Raw genomic sequence first — 18,504 nt, forward strand, 5'->3', positions numbered from 1 at the left:
TCAAGTATCGTATTTGATTAAAACCGTAACGTGTACTTAAAAAAATTTGTAAGCGGCGGCTCTAGTTTTTAACTAGCTTGGTGTCCCTTGCATTGCACAAAACAAGTTTTAGGCTGTGGTATTCTGATTTTGTAGTAAATGACGGGAAATTTCCACAATGACCATTTTCTTATTGGCAATTTTCCACTAACAATTTTCTCCAAGTATATTTTCCATGCAATTGATGATTTCTTCTTTCTACATCTAATATTCATGTCTGAGTAATTTGTACGTTTAGACAATGATTACACAGGGGAACAATTAGGGTGGGGGGAATTTTTGTACAAATAAACTGAAGAAATTGATCGAATTTATCTATGAGCACAAAATCAAAAACTTATTTCAATTTTGTCTCAGTCAACTGAATTCTGAAATATTTGGGATTATAGAAACTCCAGACAAATATATGTATTTCAGAGTCACTTTTCACCCTTCAAACCATCCCCAAATTAAAAAAGGATTAATGAAAGTTATGTAACGCCTTTACATCAGATAAATTCCATTATTGGGTTAAATTCATTTGTTCAAACTATTTTCCGTAAAACTAGTTTGCCCTTATCGCTTAGAAATACATTTCAAATACCGCCTTGTCATTTTTTAATCGAACTGAAAATGAATTTTGCTTATTCAAAATTTATTTAAATTACAAAGGTGTTTATCAATGAACTATGAGGAACACCTTTGTAATAAGTTTTAGTTTAGTTATCAAATTATTAGGAATGCTCAAGTAACGTTTGGTACCATAAGAGTACTGCACGCCTAGTTCAAGCTTTTTCTCACTCCCAAAAAATATTGGAAGTTTATATTACACGTATTGTATATTAAATAGTTCTATTAAAAATTCAATATTTTATGTGGAAGCCATAAAAGGTAAATTTAATTTGTAAAATTTTTATTTAGGTCCTAGTTTCGACTAAACTGCTCATAAAATTCGAGCCAAATATTCGTTTAATTTTGGTTTTTGGATCTGTATCAGAAATATATTCATACATACATATATATAACACTATGAAACAAAAGTCAGATGCTGGAAAGTCGTCCCCTAAATTTTACATATATAATTGTTATTTAAGTCGTAGAATACGACTTAAATAGTCTTTAAAGTTTTGGTTGCAGTAAGTTTGAGACATTTATATTTAAATTATATTTTTAGTGTATAATTTTGATTCAACCCCATATTTCATAATTAAATAATTATTCATATGAAAATACAAAGTAATTAAAATTGATTAAAACATTCCATCATTCAAAAGATAAACCCTTTATGAAGTTGTAATGAATAAAATTCCTACAAAATGGGTAAATTACTTTAAAAATCAAGTAACATGAAGGGTTTATTTAGATGCCAATATTTTATCTATTGCTTTACAGAAAAAACTAAAGAATTAACTTAATACTACAATTTAAAAATATTTGCCATCTATAAATTCGATTTTAAATGATTTTCTTAGCTAACTTTTAATTTTCTCATAGAATTTATTATAACTATGTAATGGGGGTTATTAATATGTTTAGGTCTTAAATATATCTCAGTCAACATATTTACTAATTGTAAGAAGTAATGAATAATTATGAGGCAGAAAAAGCTTATATGTACATTAAATATTAATAAGTCAATTACATTTTTTTACATCAAATCAATAAATACAAATCAAAAACCTTGAGTATTAAACGTATTTGGGTTAGTGTAGATCTTCTTGTCAATGAAATATTAACTACTAATTATAAGTAATCAAAAAATGTATTTATTTATAAATAAATTTAAATCATTTTAAAGCAACATTACGTTGCTTCTTGATTAAATATTCGATCACAAATTAAAAAAATAACATGATATGCCTTTGAATAAAACATGTAGGTACTCTAAAACGTGATTTAAAAAAAAATACTTTAAAATTACAATTTAAATTTTCAATTGCAGTAGGTTTGGTTTTTAATGTTTTATGGTTTTAAATAATAATAAAAGAATTGGGTTTTAGCGGTGAGGCAAAAATGTTGCTGCATATTTTAATCTTTTATGGAATGACAAATATCTTATTATGTGTCTTAATTCGACTTATGAACATTATATATTTAACTTTCAGTTAATTGCAATTTACATGCAAATATGTTTTCAATTGTGAAGTTAATTGGGGTTTCCAAAAAATACGTTTGATTCTGAAAAAACAATACAATGGGGATGCCGTCGATGTTTGTCTCAATGTGATAGATATATGAATATAAATCATTTTTAGTTTTTTTAATTATATAAATGATTATTTGAAGTATTTCCTATGTTTTTAATATATTAAGGAGATAAAGAAATCAGTTGCTAGCTCCATAGCGAAGCTATGTAACATTGAATTCAATGTTATGCTCGTATTTTCTTAAGAATATACAATATAAAGTCCTTAATTTTCCTTTACTTATAAATTATGCTTATGTGTGAAAAAAATACTAAAGATGATTTTACTTTTATAAAAAAAAATTATTTTCTTGCTCGACAATTTTATTAAATTATGACTTTGAGTTTTAGTTCCTAATTTCTACTCATAATTGAGTCATTTATAAAAATAAAAAGTATAATATAAATATATATTTAGGAGAAATGCCATACTTTATAGTCAATTAACCTCATTCTACAAGAAAATAAATAATTTTTAACAAAAAGTAATTTACTTACATTGTTTTTTAACATTTTGTTAGGAGTAATCCTCCTAAAAATGGTCATACCAATGAAACCAATTGAAGTATTTCTACGCTTAAGATCAAAGCAATTAAAAAAATTAAAATATACTAAAAAATACCCTTCTCTGAGTCCAATGAAAAACATATATACATTTGAGTTGTGACAATTGAAAATATTGTATGGGTGGGTCTTGTCCTTGAACTAGACCTGAATTTGGTTTTTTTATTAAAAAAAACGATTTAAAAGTCTGTATCATATAAAAAATAATAGAATGTAGTTTTCAAATACAGAGCGTGACTTTTTGTTAATCCTTCAGAACTTCCTCAAAGGTTATTCAACCACACAAGCTGCAATATTTATGTACTATATTGTATGTATGTAAAGTATTTTTAAACCACCTTCCATTCGAATTTGGAATTTTTATTTACTTCCTGCATCACATTTATTGAACATGTTAGTTGATTTGTTACTCAAATGTTAACAAATTATTGCATTAATGAACAGGTGCGCAACCATGTTTGTTTGTTTTTTTAATTTCGGGGTAACCTAAGTACTCCACGTCGTTACCTTTATTGTGTCACTCAACCTTTCCTTCAAATAGAAATAGGGCATATTTAAATGGTAGCTACCAAAGTAAGACCTTCATCCGTAACACTATTTATCTTTTAAGTAATCCAAGTATATAATTGTCATATTACTTCTTCTTGTTTTTTAAAATAAATAAAATTCACGAGAGTGGTCTGATATGTTACCAACCTCAACGTGAGGATAGCAGCATGTGTAAATAGTAAGCTAGTTACATCTATCTAGCATCACTTGACAGTTACTCTCCAAAGTATCATCCATTTTGGACATTCTGTTGTTATGTATTAGTCGTTTCAGTAGTTGATGTTAGTATTTTTGTAGAAGTTACAAGGAGACTATGCTGAAAAATATAGAAACACTCACTCAAACGATTGGAACATAACACCTGCATGTGCAAATTGGCTGAAACTTTAATGCATAACTGTCAACAAAAACTACATAGATGTGACGAGCTTTTATGTACAATTACTTCCATCTTCACGTTGAAGTCAGAGACTTTTCAGATAACCCACGAAAATATTTCATAATACTAAAATTCTGCAAAATATATTATTTGATACCGTATTATCATATTATTTAGTAATATTATATTAAAAACAGAGCTATAAATTTGTATTTCTATATGATAGACAAAATGTATCTATATAAATATTAGTATAGCCCATATGGTGTCAGCAAAAAATTGCAAAGAAAAAAGTGGGCAGGAAAAAAATGAAGGCGGAAAAAAGTGCATGAAAGTAATGATAAAAAAAGAAAAGTGACAAAGTGGAAAAATTAATAATAAGTCATCAGTAGTGATGAGTATCGTGTGTATTTTGGGCATGTTAAAAAATAAGCCAAAAATCAATTTGGTAACCCTTACAATTTGAAAAATGTTTTAGAAGAGAGCACAACGCTGTCAAGAGTAATCAGATGTTACAAGGGGAAGAAGGAAATAATCAAGAACATTAGCAAAAATTACTCTAACTATAATTTTGCAACAGAATCCTTAAGATTCTGTATTTTATAAGAACACACGAATTTTCTATTAGGTTTTGAATACAATTTAAAAGGTAATTCACTCATTACGAGTTAAATAATGATAAAAACAGCTAAGGAAAATAAAATGTATTCTTTTGATTACCAATTCTATAAAAACGTGCAAGTTAAAAAACCACACGATTTACACCAATTATTATAATTTATAAATTATTTCTTCATTTCTTTTTCTATTTATGAAGAAGAATAAATTATGAAATAGCCATGACGTATCCAGCTGGACGAATGAATTGACAATTGGTCTAAAATGAGTTTTTACTCCTTTATTTTTTAGCTTGTATACATTAACTACATAAATTCAATTTTAAAATTTTAATAACAATGGTACTTGGGTGTGTTCAATACGTATAAAAATAAGTTGAAAAATGTACTGAATACATTTTTCAATTGATTAATGATTGTTTGGTAAAATACTTGAAAAGTAATATTATCAATCTTCCAATTTTCCCAGTAAATGTTTGTTTTACAGATATGTACTTATACCTACGCATATTTCTTACTTTTTTGTATGATAAATAGGAAAGTCATCAATGCATTATGTGTGTTTTTGTATTCCTTCAAAGTATTTATGATCGATCTCTTGGTCCTAAAAGGTACAACCCGAAAAAAATTCGACTGTTAATATTGGTTTGAAGGGAAGGACCCTTCATCAATCACAAGGCCAAGGTTTGAATACAGTGTTATTAGCAATGGCATGGAACATGCAGATCTAACCGTCATTTTGAAGTGCCCTTCATGGATATACGTCAAAAATGGCTGTGATACAGCCATGGACGTTCTGTTTTTTTTGTTTTTTTTTACAAACAAGTGCCACGAAGATCCTAAGGAGATAAATTGTTATTTTTCCAATAAGAATTGCAAACCTCTTTTTATTTGTTCTACCAATGTTTCAAAATTACCCCGACTCTTTGGATGGTGGAGGAAGAGGTCTGAAGAAATTTTCATGTGAGACTGAGTTCCTCAGAGTGGCTCATTGGAACGTCTTCACGATATAAGGATATGTGGAAGATTGAGTGGCTCATCTCCTAGATATAATGTATAATATATGCAGTGAAGTACAAGAACCATGTACTCCCTTCCTGACTCCATGATTACGTCTCGAAGGTAATAATAATCCTCAATGACTTCTCCATCGATGGAAGGTACTAATACATAGTATTTTAGAATGTTGATTAGTAATTATTTGTCAGAACTAACTCAAGGTCCTCCCTTTATAATATTATTAATTTATCAGATCTCTAGATTCGCCAGTTTTTATTTTTTGTTTGTTATCCTTGTGTCGTTGACCTAAAAAGAAAAAATTATATGATGAGTTCATCTCAATCTTAACGAAGTGTGCAAAATATAAGAGAAAATGTAAGAGATGGTCCATCTTGGAAAGCTAAATGCAGTAAGACCCGACCAAATCAATGAATCGCCTCCCCTACAACTTCTCCATGACTGCTAAGCCCATCACGAGGTCATTGAAGGCCGACATGGTATTGTCTTCATACACAAGGAACCCACACTATCTACTGACAGAAGTCATGAAGACCACAAAATTTTTGATTGTGCATTTTGCTGCCAAACCCCGTACGTAATTTATTTTCCACAAAAACTAGATAAGAAAGGGCCAAAACAATGAATAATTCTGAAATAACTAATAAATATACTATTTAGAGAAAAAGGGGAAAAAATTAAAATAGAAATTAAACATTTGAATTTTTGTTTCAAAAAATGTTATGTTTCAAAATTTATCTCATTTATTCGTTTTTTTCCAAAAATCTATTTTTTCAAAACAAAATTCCCCAAAAAATTAATTTTTCAAACTTTTTTTGATTTTTGTTTATTTTATGTGAACAAATACATATTTTGTTTTAAATTTTTGCAAAAACTTAATATTTGAATTTGTTTTTAATTTGATAATTCAATTTTTTTCCGAAAGTTTAATGTTTTGTAAACAATTGTGAATTTTTGAAATTATTTTCAAAAATTTGTGGGCATCTTGAGTTTGAACCCTATTTCCATTAATTTTGCAACCACAACTACCTAGGTGTGAACAAATGCATTGTCCTGATGGAAAATGATTTTTGGTGGGCAAATCCTGGGAATTTTTCTTGTTGCTTGGTTTTCAAACGTTCAAATAACGATAAATTATATGCACTGGTAATAGATTTACCTGGATGATGAGTATTCCTTTCAAATCCGAAAGAAAGTTGCCACAATCTTTCCGGCCAAATCCTCAATTCAAACGAATGCCAAACAGACAGAAATAGACCAATATAACTGAAACTTGGTTGTTTGTTCTTCCAAGAGATGTTAATAATCAATCATAATCTAGATCTCCCAAGTTGTGCTATCTCTTGGACTTTGCTTATACTTTTTAAATAATCCTAGTATATTGTTTACAGAACAGAACTATTTTGACTATTGTATTAATATATTTTGTAATTTCCTGGAGGTTATATAGTTCTCCATTTTAGAGACTCATGATGGAAAATGAAGGAAGTTAAATTTTTGATATACGAAGAATTATTTCTAATAAAATAATAGGAAAGGTCATTTATTAATTTTTAATGAAGGTATATAACATAGAAACCCAACTCCATGGAAACGTTCAAAAGGTTATTTCCTTATTTACATCCCCTTAAAATGATGTTTAAGTTTATTTATTTAATGAACAAAAGCTACCAAAAAACTATATTTTTTTTGGTGAATACCGCTCGCTGTTCCTTTACTTAGTAATTTACAAATTAAAAAAATGCAATTATCATAATTGATAATTGAGTTTTTTTTAATGTATTCTATTAGTGATTCTAAGAAGGAACTGCTGCACCAAATTGAAATCTATTTTTAACATTGAACTTACTATGAAAAAAGTTAATATATCATTTTAATTGAATAATCACAACAGAGGGTAACACTCATTTTGTTCCAATGGTTTCAAACCAAAAAAGAAATTTATGTTCAACTGCAGAATCTATAATTGATCTCAGTTTTTCTATTAGTCATCTGACAAATCTGGGATTAGAATAATTCGGTACCATTATAGTTCAGAGTCATTTCTACCATTCACACCATCCTTCAATTAAAAGTAAGATAAAATAAACTTATGTAAAGGTGTTTTTTATGATTAAATAGTGTTCTATTTGATTCTGTATCTTGTTCTGAACTCGATATATTTATATTTTTAAGCTAAAAAATGATGAAAAACGACACTCTTCTTAAATCCCTGATTACTTATTCATACTACAAAGGTATGTAGCTATGAAGACGAAGTCAAAGCACAACATAAATGATAATACAAATGAAATTTAGCTTAGTTTTTGGTATTCACCGTTTTTAATACGATTTTCAAAAAGATGACGTTCAAAAACCTTCATCTTTCATATGTTATTTTGAAATTGACTTTATTTTTTTTTTTGTGAAATATACTAAAAAACGATTAATTAAACAAAGTAATACAAAAAATATTAAAATTGAATCTTCACTTTTAGTAGTTCTAAGTCAATAACTCAACCTTCATTAATTATTTAATTAGTAGTTATTCCAATTTGAATACAATAAGATTCCAGGAATAAAATTCTTAATAAGTTTTATATCTATCAATTAATACTAAAAAGACAAGGGTTTCATTTTTGGTACCCATTTGGAATTCAATGAAATATTGTGAGAAACTTCTTTATTCTATTTGTTCAAAAGTTCTTGAATTTTTACAAATCATTATATTAACTACAAAAAACTAAATTAAAATTAGTAATCGTTTTGTTGATAAAGTGAACTTTATCTAGACAGACGTGGGTATTATATTTGATATTCAATCATTTCAAATAACTTTTGTGTTCTATAATTGTGTATGAACAAGCTCAAGCAAGTTTTGACATGAATGAACAATTCTAGAAATGAATTTTTTACTTTCCTTGTATAAATATATTATATATTCTGCTGAACTAATAATTATGTTTTGCCAAAGAAAAAAATATTAATTTAAGAAATAAGACATTATCTTGTGTCCAAACCCGTACTCCAATTTAGAAGGTGATGATTTCGAATTGGGAGCAAATGAAAAATATGTCCAACCACCTTAATAAAGTATATTAGATTTTCATGACTATGTTGAAGTTTTTGGCCAGCCTCTTGTTATGTTATCAAATGATTACTCGATTTCCACTTACTAAGCAGCATAAATCAAAGCGACTTATTAAAAAAATCACTGGTTGTCGGTAAGCATATTACAATTTGGCACAAAAAAATAGAAATTGAAAGAGTTTTGCCTTTTTTAGACAAAAAAACATTTGTTACTAAGTCCAAGGTCCATCATCATTTTTAAAACATACAATTATTACAGATAAAACATTATCAATTTTAGAACTCTTGATCAATAATTATATTAAATATCACATTGTAAAATATAGCATAGTTTAGAGTCGTTCTAAACTTTAGATTGATGTATGGACAACTAGAAAATAAGGAATACTCCTATAAATTGCTATAATGTATGAGGTAGGTTGAGAGATTAACCTCTTTTGTAATACAATGCCTCGCGACCGATACATTTACTCAATATATAGCTAAGAAGCATGATAAATTTGATTTTAAATTTTGGTTTGTAGTATTCTAGGAACTATAAATCGTTCTTGCAAAGAAATAACTCCTGAATAAAGGCCTAACAAAAAAGCCCAAAATACAAGATTTTTTTAAAATAGTTAATGATTGACTTCTTAGGAAAGAAAAAAAAGTTTTAATTTTAACCTCTATTCACAAAATATGAGTGAAAGTTTCAGATGGACAATTAACGTTACTAGAATCAGTTCAGTATTACAATGAAAGTAAGTACGGCGCTCATATTCTAGATCAAATATCCATACTTTATTAAACCAAAATATATTTACGCTAATGGCATTTAAAATTTATTTATAATATTTTGGATTTTGCTTTTAAAAATGCTGTTATCTTCTACATAGGAGTGACGGGTAACAAATTACTTTCAATTTTAGTAACCAGTAATTTGTAACTACAAATATTAAAAAAAATAAAAAGATATCATTTTTGATATCCCCCGTCGTTTAAGGGCGGTCGTTACCATACATTGTTCTAGTGTTAATCAAATATTTAGAATATGAAACATCTATAAACTTGTTTTATCCCCTTAGATCTAAATTATTAATGATATTTTTTTTATATTATTAGTTAAAACCTCATAAATTATTTTTTTCCTCCACAATATAATTGCAATCTATATTCAACGAAGACTAACCAACTTATTTCATGAAAATTCCCTAATAAATATTAAAAACTAAATTCCCCCAAAAAATATATTTTTTACCCCCGTCAGACCCACTAGGAATTGAAAAGAAAATCAAAAATAATAATAATCTATTCTTAATCACTTTGATCATATTATAATTAATTTTTTTATAACTTCAATAGGTTCGCCAGAGTTTTAGATGGGACACTGATGTCCCTCTGGGTGTGAAAGATAATTTTTTGTTATGTATAAACAAAATACCAACGTTACGCAATGGAGTTGAATTGTTAACATTTTTTAATTCTCTTGATATATATTTATAATTTAACTAAGTAATAATTCTACTATGAAAAACTCATTAAAATTAATATAATAACTGCTTTACATGAGAAAAATAACGAAGCAGTTTCTATCTCATACCAATTGCAAGATTACAAGCCACACGAATGACCAAAGTTCGATTTACTATATTTTTAATTTCATAGAACGTGTATCTTTTTCTTTTTTGTTCGAACTCCGGTATATGTCCAATGATTGTCCACTATAACAAATAAATTTTTGCTTTCTGTTGGTCTAGACGATTGTTTGCCCTCTTACCCCTTCATAATAGTTAATCAGACTCATGTTAATTACAACTTTGAAGTCAAGAAGCGATAATTATTTGGATATTTAATGGTATAAACGATATTGAATACTATATTTAGAAGATTCATAGATAAAAGTGGGTTGATAACTGAATCTTAGTGGTCTGTACTCCACGGGATCGACTCCCCCATGCCTTTGCTGTATAGCTTAACAATTGTATATTTAGGATATAAAGCACTTGTAGAAAAAATGAAAAAAAAATATTAGCTTCTAATTGAGGTTCTTCATTTTACTAACGTTTTTGGTTGTTATATACATTTTATATTAGTTGTTATACAGTTAAAGTAATAAATAATTCAATTTTCAAATCAGGAAATGTTTGTATTGATTTTTTATTGCCTTTTATTTTCATTTTTAGAGTTTTTTCATGTCGAAATATGGAACTGAATTGTATTTATGCCTTAAGATTTGATTTAAAAAAAGGCTTTATAAGTTGAGAATTATATTCGTCCTTTTTGTCATCTGTATCTGCTCCAAGATATTCATTTTGTTCTATATTGTTATCATATTAGACGCTCATCCTTATTATCACATAATTATGAATGTTTTTTTTTTTGTTATAATTGCTTGCTCAATTCATTTATTCTACTAATACGGTGCAATAAATGAAATACAAAAAGAAGGTGTAAAAATAATTCCTTTTTCACAAGGGGGGCAAAATTAATTTAATTTCAATATCGTAAAAAGATAATTTCATCTACTGTCACGTGTCAAAACATAAAGTAACTCTAGAATGAAATATTAAGTGCATATTAGGATGTTTCATTTTACCCAGGGTCTATATTTCCTCTGTTACCCCTATTTAGAATGCTATAAATTTTGAATCATCAATGGAAACATATTGGCTGGGTGTGGTTAGTTGTCAATATTGAAATACTACAGAGCTTCTGAACATTTTGAGGTTTAAGCTTCAACAATATATAATTTAATAATTAAGCATAGGATTTGAGCAAAATGAATACTTTGAATAGATGTGTGTCTGAGTTCTCTTAATCATTAATGTAGATTCCCTTAGCGACAATGAGGGCTTCCAGGCAGTGGAGTGCCTGGCACCTACCGCAGATGTAGTCTTCTGTCATGGCGTCCAATTGTTTGCCAACATAGGCTTTTAGAGACTTTTAGTTTTCAGGATGGACAGTGAAGGCCTTCCCACCAATATCCATCCAAAAGGTGTAATCGAGGGCGTTAGCATTAGGGCTGAAGGTGGGCCAAAAGTGACAAAAAAAAGAGTTAAAAATCTTGCCATGAAGTATGGGTTTCTTTCATTTCTGATATAAAAAGTGGCCTCTACAGCCTCACAAGTATCTTTCCACGCACTTTTTTGGTAGCTCTCTTCACAGTCTCGTGGGAAATCCCGAGATCGCTTGCATGACCCTCATGTACTTGAGAAAACCGCCTGGCCAGTTTTGTTTAACTCCTCCAGGACCAAATTAGCCGTTTTTTTTTTCTTCGTTAACGTTATAGACTTGTTGACGGCATATACAGTGATCTTGAAGACTCCCAGCATGAAAGAGTACCCGATTGGAAATTCGCGGATCATGTTCAAGTGTCATTTTCTCGACTTTTACGTAAGTTATAGAGCTTAAATTTATTTTATTTTGTCACTAATTGTGTATCCTTTAATATATCGGAATATGAATTAATTTTCATCACTCAAACTTAATTAATTATTGAATTATTATTCAGTGTTCAGTTCTCCAGGGAGCAACCAGTATAAAAGTTGTTTTAAAATTGGAATTTGATTTAAACCCCCGCCCCTCCCCCTCCTTATCATATGTTGGAGTAGTGAGAAATATGTGTTTGCAATCAAAAATAAGTAATGCTAAAATTGTTAGACACAATATTTTATAAAATTCAATTTGATTCCATACTTTTGTGTATTTTAATATCTGAAAAACAGTTAGTTGCTTCAATTTCCAGCCCATTCAGTCTCAAAAATTATGGATCTCCCTCATTAGTGTGAGGTGATGGAAAGTATATTGTGTCAACATCATTTAACTCCAAAGCTGAAAAAATCATCAAAAAAATGACTCATCGCAACAGAAAATACCCTGTCACTCTTTCTTTGTTCACATAATTGAAAAATACATGAACCATTTTACTGATGAAAAACAATTCTTAACACAATCTAGATATATTTTGATAAATTCGATTTATATATTTGCAAGTTTTATTTGGAAAAATAATTTGACGTTCTCATCGTTAAACATATATTTGGTTTCAGATATATTAAAAACTATTTGTTGGCTCCTAATGTCAAAGCCAAATTATGAATCACAAACAAATTAACTTCACAAACTTTTGAATCAGGTTGTAAAAATAATTTACAATAAAATATACTTAAATTTTTTCAAGCAAATACTAAATATTTACGACACTACAAGAAATCACTTCACAATGAACTACAATTGGGGTAATGGACCCTTTATGGGATATATATTTTAAATAAAATAACAATAGTTTGTTGGTGGTATTGAGAGGAAATTTACTGATATTATTTAATTTTCTATTTTTATATCAAAAACGTTATTACAATATTTTTTTTAAATTTTAAAAGTAGATTTTGCTTTTTAAAGTGTTGATTTTCCTATAATAAACCAAGTTCTAACTACTTGATCTAAACAAACTGCTCCATTCTAATAATCTAGTAAAGCACTAGATATGTAAGTATAAATTAGGGTATCTAGCATCATTGCTTGCAGTGATATTCGCGTTCAAAGATTTTTGTAACTTCTAATTTTGTCTACAAAGGAGATGAACGAGACATGAGCGTTGTTTTTTTATATTAGTTTGTAAACAAAGTGACAGGGAGTGGCGCCGTCTTGTGGCAAAATAATAAAACTCCCTGATTTATAATATAATTTAATAAAAAATATAGGTCAATGTTAATTACATGAAGGGTGGTGTTCTTATCAGCAAATGCCATTTATTTATATTTTAATCAACAAGCTGCAGGTTTTCACACCCCCTTACGAATTATATATTATTTTAAGTTCTTTAATGCCTTACTAAACCAATTCGTTTCTCCGATATGTTCCAAAGTTAGCTTCCAACATCTATCATCCATGTTAACGTAATTTATCTCAAAGAACATTGCTTACAATAATATTTAATTGTTGAGCATTGAAAATTATAATATCCAAAATTCTTATAAAAAAATTCTATATTTGTCCCCTCCAAAATAATACACATATATACATAATGACGGATGTTAGTACACCTTTAGAGTTTGAAACAGATGACTAACTTAATAAAACATTCCGTCAACTCTATTGGCTTCATGCACCATCAAGTGTTCAAGAACAATTTGTGATATATTCTAGAAAATCTAGTTATTAAATGGGTTAATACCAAAATATAATAAGATGACTAATGTATAGATCAATTGATTCCAATGGTATGACATTAAAAAATATCAATTTTCCATGCTGTTGTATTGGGGGGGGGGGCAATTTGTAATCACTTCAAAGAAAAAATTATTACAATTTATTATTTTGTATGTTTTACACGTTTTTAAAATTATATATTTTATTTAAGACTTTTGTCGTTTGAATTTATTTATATTTACAAAAAAGAACTAAGAATCTTAATATACTGCATACCAAGAAAAAAAGTATTTTAGTATTTACTTAACAATTATTTTATTTAAACTTTTATCAAATTATTTTTACAAAGTAATGACATAATATTTAACATATTAGTTTTTACAAAGTAAGTTCGATATATTTAATACATTATTTTTTTAAAGACTATAAATGAAAAGCATTAAATTATACACTCCTTTTGGAAAAAGGGTGCTAAGACAAATTCTATGCCTTCTACAGGACAAACTCGAAGTAATTTGATTATCTTAGTTTGGTAAAATTGCAATTTCGTATTTCTTTTTTTTGCGTCATTTCATTTCAACTAATCTTGTTCATTATCGCTCACTTCGAATCATAAGGTAATGTGTTGTAAAGTGTGAGTGTATACTAATTTTTTGATTGTATTGCGCTTCACCGGTTCAGGCTTGAACTATAGTGCGTCGATTATGGAAGTCTCAAAGGGAAAAAATCGCCACATTTTATATTTTTACAACCTGAAAGCGAGAACGCGTTGCATGCAACCAAGAAAAGTTGCTCTGTAAACAGGGCTGATACTTTTTCAATTTGTATTGCACAACAGTTGTTAACAATCATTCCCCCGATCAATGCTAATGTGAAACACTCCACCATTAGAAGCTGGCGATCGAACAAAAGTGGCCAGGATTGGTGAACAAGAAAAAATAAGACATCTTCTAGACAATGGCTGGCCACAAACATCTTTGAAGACGTGCCAGAAGCTCTGGAACCTCATATGGGATGTTCTTATGCATCCACCCTTAAGTCTCGACCTGGCACAAAGTTCCTATTGATAGCCCACGCGCACTAGGGAGTAAATTTGGGCTCAATTGAGGCCTTTGAAAATCGGATGCCCAAGTTTTTATCAATAGGGGCAATTACTTTTACGATAGGACATTACGAAGTTGGATTTTAGTTGGTAACAAGTTATCGAACAGAACAGGGCTTACAGATTATGAATAAATTTTCAAAAAATTGAATTTGATGTTTTAGTTGAACTTTAACTTCGATGAACTATAAGAGTATTTTATCCAGGAAGGGCTTTACTTGAGGAGGATTTGTGCTGCCTTAGATTTGGTTCACAAGGTGGTTTTGTTTAAAAACCAGACAACCGAGAAAAAATAACTTGTATTAAATTATATATTTAAAACAACTGAGTCTACAATATGCTTCTAACAATGACCTATTTCTTTAAAATATGACTATATTAATAAATAGTTAGTGTAGGTAAAGGAAATCCTTTATTTTCCGAATGGATTACTTAAGTAATATGCATTTCACGTTATATAATTGCAACTGCTATACCTTAGATAGAATTCGGACAATAAATTTCGTACTTAAAAACTTTACAGTCAGTCTTATGAAACTTTGACTCAGTATTTTTTGAGTGCACGTCAAAGATGAACACCAGAAAAGAGAAAATGTGCCATATTTTACAGTTTTTTCTTCTAACAAGGCAAAGAAACAAGCCATGCAGCTGAAAGTGTGAAGAGTGTTAATGATATTGATATTGTAATATGCAATTATGGTTTCGTCTATTTAGTTTTTTTTTATTCTTCCTTTAATTGGTTAGATGGAGTTACACGGATGAAGTATAACTAATATTATAATATTGCAATTACTCCAATTAACTTGGGAACTTTGTTTAAAGTCCATATACATACATAAAGTATATTTCTTTCTCTATGAATCACCTAGGTACGAATCTACATACATTGAGTTAAAGAGAATAATCTCTCCCGTGCGCTTGTTCCATGAGCTTTGGTAATTCCATACCATGCATTGCCGGTAATTTTGATGTCTAAGATGCACCACGCTTTGGAAGGCCAATTGCCGAAAATGTGGATAACTTAATGGAAATCATTGAGTCCGACCGTCATATAAGCAAGCATAAATCTATTTAAAATAATGGATGTATTTTTTCGAAAATCAACAACTCGCTTAACTACTAAACTACTTTGAGTCTTCATCTTTACATATATACAAATTTGGGAGCCAAAACTTACAATAGTATAACTAAATTACAAAATACGTGATTTTTATGGAATCAAGAAAAAGCAACTTCGAACCAATTTGTGATATGTTTAAGTTCTACATATATTTAGCTATAGTTTTTATTCAATATGCCCTCCATCACAAGGAATAACAGCTTCAACACGTCGGCGAACAGGTTTTTAGCTCTTAACGATGAAGACCGTCTTCATAACGTATCACACTGTCATAATGGAGAGGTGCAGTGGACATTCTCCTCCAAGACACCCCAAAATACAAAGTCCAGGGGTTGAGGTCAGGATTGGAGAATGGTCACATGGTGGTAGGCCAGAAGTCGGCCATGTTTTTTCTGCAGAAAATTTGAATCCGATGGGCTATTTTGGCAGAAGGAGCTCCTTAATTGACTTTTTTAATTTGTAGACAGTCTGGATAGGAATGCTGAGGTCTAAGAAACCTTTTCAGCACTGACACCCGCGTGGAGGAGGTTGCTTTGCCTTTTTTGTAGTTGATCAAACATTTTTATGCTTAGAGATGTGGTGCCTCTAATCATTATTAACTATTATTATTTTATCATATAACTTTCTGGAGTTTACTAGTTTGGGATGATCTGTTTCTTCATCCTTCTTATTATTAATTTATACATGTACTGCTTATAATAATGAGATGTGTTTTTGTACTAAACGAGCAAAGAGGTTATTATCATTACGAATATTTAATTATATTTAAAAGTAAATTGTTAGTTGATTGTCTGGAAGATACTACAGAGACACGGGACAAAAAAAAACTTATTTATTTTTGTTTGAACCTTCTTTTGATTGCACAATGAAACCGTATTTAAAAAATAACGGGAATAAAATCCTAATTAAATGCTACAATGGGTCACCACTCTTTATAATTGAATCAACTATGAAGTGGGTGGGATATTAATGTTAATATACAAGTTACCATTAAGATCATTCACTACTTTTTTCGTTTGTATCGACATAAATACTTTATAAAAATATTTTTGAATAAGTTTCTTTCACAAAAAGAAATAAATATTTTCTATGTTCTTTGTTAAAACCAATCAAAAAGGAAAAAGGAAAATTTCCCATGAAAAATATTATATAATTATTTTATTTGGTTGAAGAAAAAACTTAAATGTTGCATGGGGTTTATAAAACTTTGTTTCCAGCACATATATATATTGTTTCTGTTATTTATTTTCTAAATTTCCGTTAAGAGAGCTAAAAGTTTGTTGAGGTTTATGTTTGTATTGTATAATTATTTAAATATAAATATTTAACTATTCGCTTTATATATTTTATAATATAAGTAGAACTAAAGATACTTTAAAAATAGAGCCAACTAACATATCAATTGAAAATAAAATCATCTTAAGTTCTGATAGCCTTATAAAACTATGATATAATTAGAATATCATTTCAAAATATGATAGCTCTTAGAAAAATATCTACCTAGATAGATCACACTATAAAATATTCTATAGTGCCTCTTAGCTGCTGATACTTTAAATAATTGATAAGAACCAAAGTAACTTGACGGTTAACTTTATACGGTTTTTTTAAAGTTACGCTCATGGGGATATCCATAATTTTCACAATTCTAAACATGATTTGTTTGTTGTATAGTTAGTTTTTCAACCGTCATATGGTTTTTCCCATTAGAGTCTCTTAGAGATAGCACCAAATAGTGATGTGATTCTCATAATCTATTCTGGTCTCAAGATGGATTTTTGAAGTTATTAACTTAGGACAAATTAGTATTGACTATATCACATCCACCATCCAATATTCCTATATGAAAAATGACTTTACTTCTCCATAATTCCAAATTTTCATTTATATCAAGCCATAAATTAAAATTAGTCACACTGTTGGTAATGGGTGGTCCATTGAAATCTGAGGAATTACTAAATCAATAATTAATGAAGTTTGAGTGATTGAAATCAATTCATATTTCGATAAATTAAAGCATATACAATTAATTAAAAAACAAAAAGAACAAAGCTCTCTAGCTTACGTACAAGTGAAGAAAATGACCCTTGAACGTAATCGACGAATTTATATTCACACACTCGAAGCAGTCGGGCGTCTCCAAGACCACCTTATTTCATTATATGCCATCAGCAAGTCCGAAATGTTGGGAGAGGAAGTAGGGCTCTGACTGAAAGGTAAATCTAAATTTGGAGGAGTTAAGAAAAAAGAAGAAATCTCTCTTTACAGTCTGGTGGGAAACTCCGAGATCTCTAGCATGGACCCTCATGTACTTGAGGGAATTGGACTGTGCTATTTTTATTTTTTTCTCTCTTCCGGGTCCAGTTTGCTCCTTTATACCGAATACCTTTTCCTCTACAACTATTTTAGAATTGCTGACAGTGGTTCTGAGACGCTAAACTGATTGGAGTGCGTGAATTGAAATTCATCGATTACGTTCAAGTGTTATTTTATCGACTTGTACGTAAGGCTCAGGTGTTTTTTGGAATTTTTTTAACTGATTGTTTATGCTTTAATATGTTGGAATAGGATTTAATTTCAATCAATTAATCTTCCTTAATTATTGAATTAGTAAGTGTTCAAATTTATGACAAATAAGATTTACTCTTTAGTTTGCCAAAACGATAGATGAGCATAAAAATGCTCGTGATTTTCATCACTACTTATACAAACTTATTTCATGTTGAATTATGTGTTTTTTTTTATATTGTTGCA

Source organism: Lepeophtheirus salmonis, chromosome 13, assembly GCF_016086655.4.
Source record: "Lepeophtheirus salmonis chromosome 13, UVic_Lsal_1.4, whole genome shotgun sequence".
In the NCBI taxonomy this organism is placed as follows: Eukaryota; Metazoa; Arthropoda; class Copepoda; order Siphonostomatoida; family Caligidae; genus Lepeophtheirus; species Lepeophtheirus salmonis.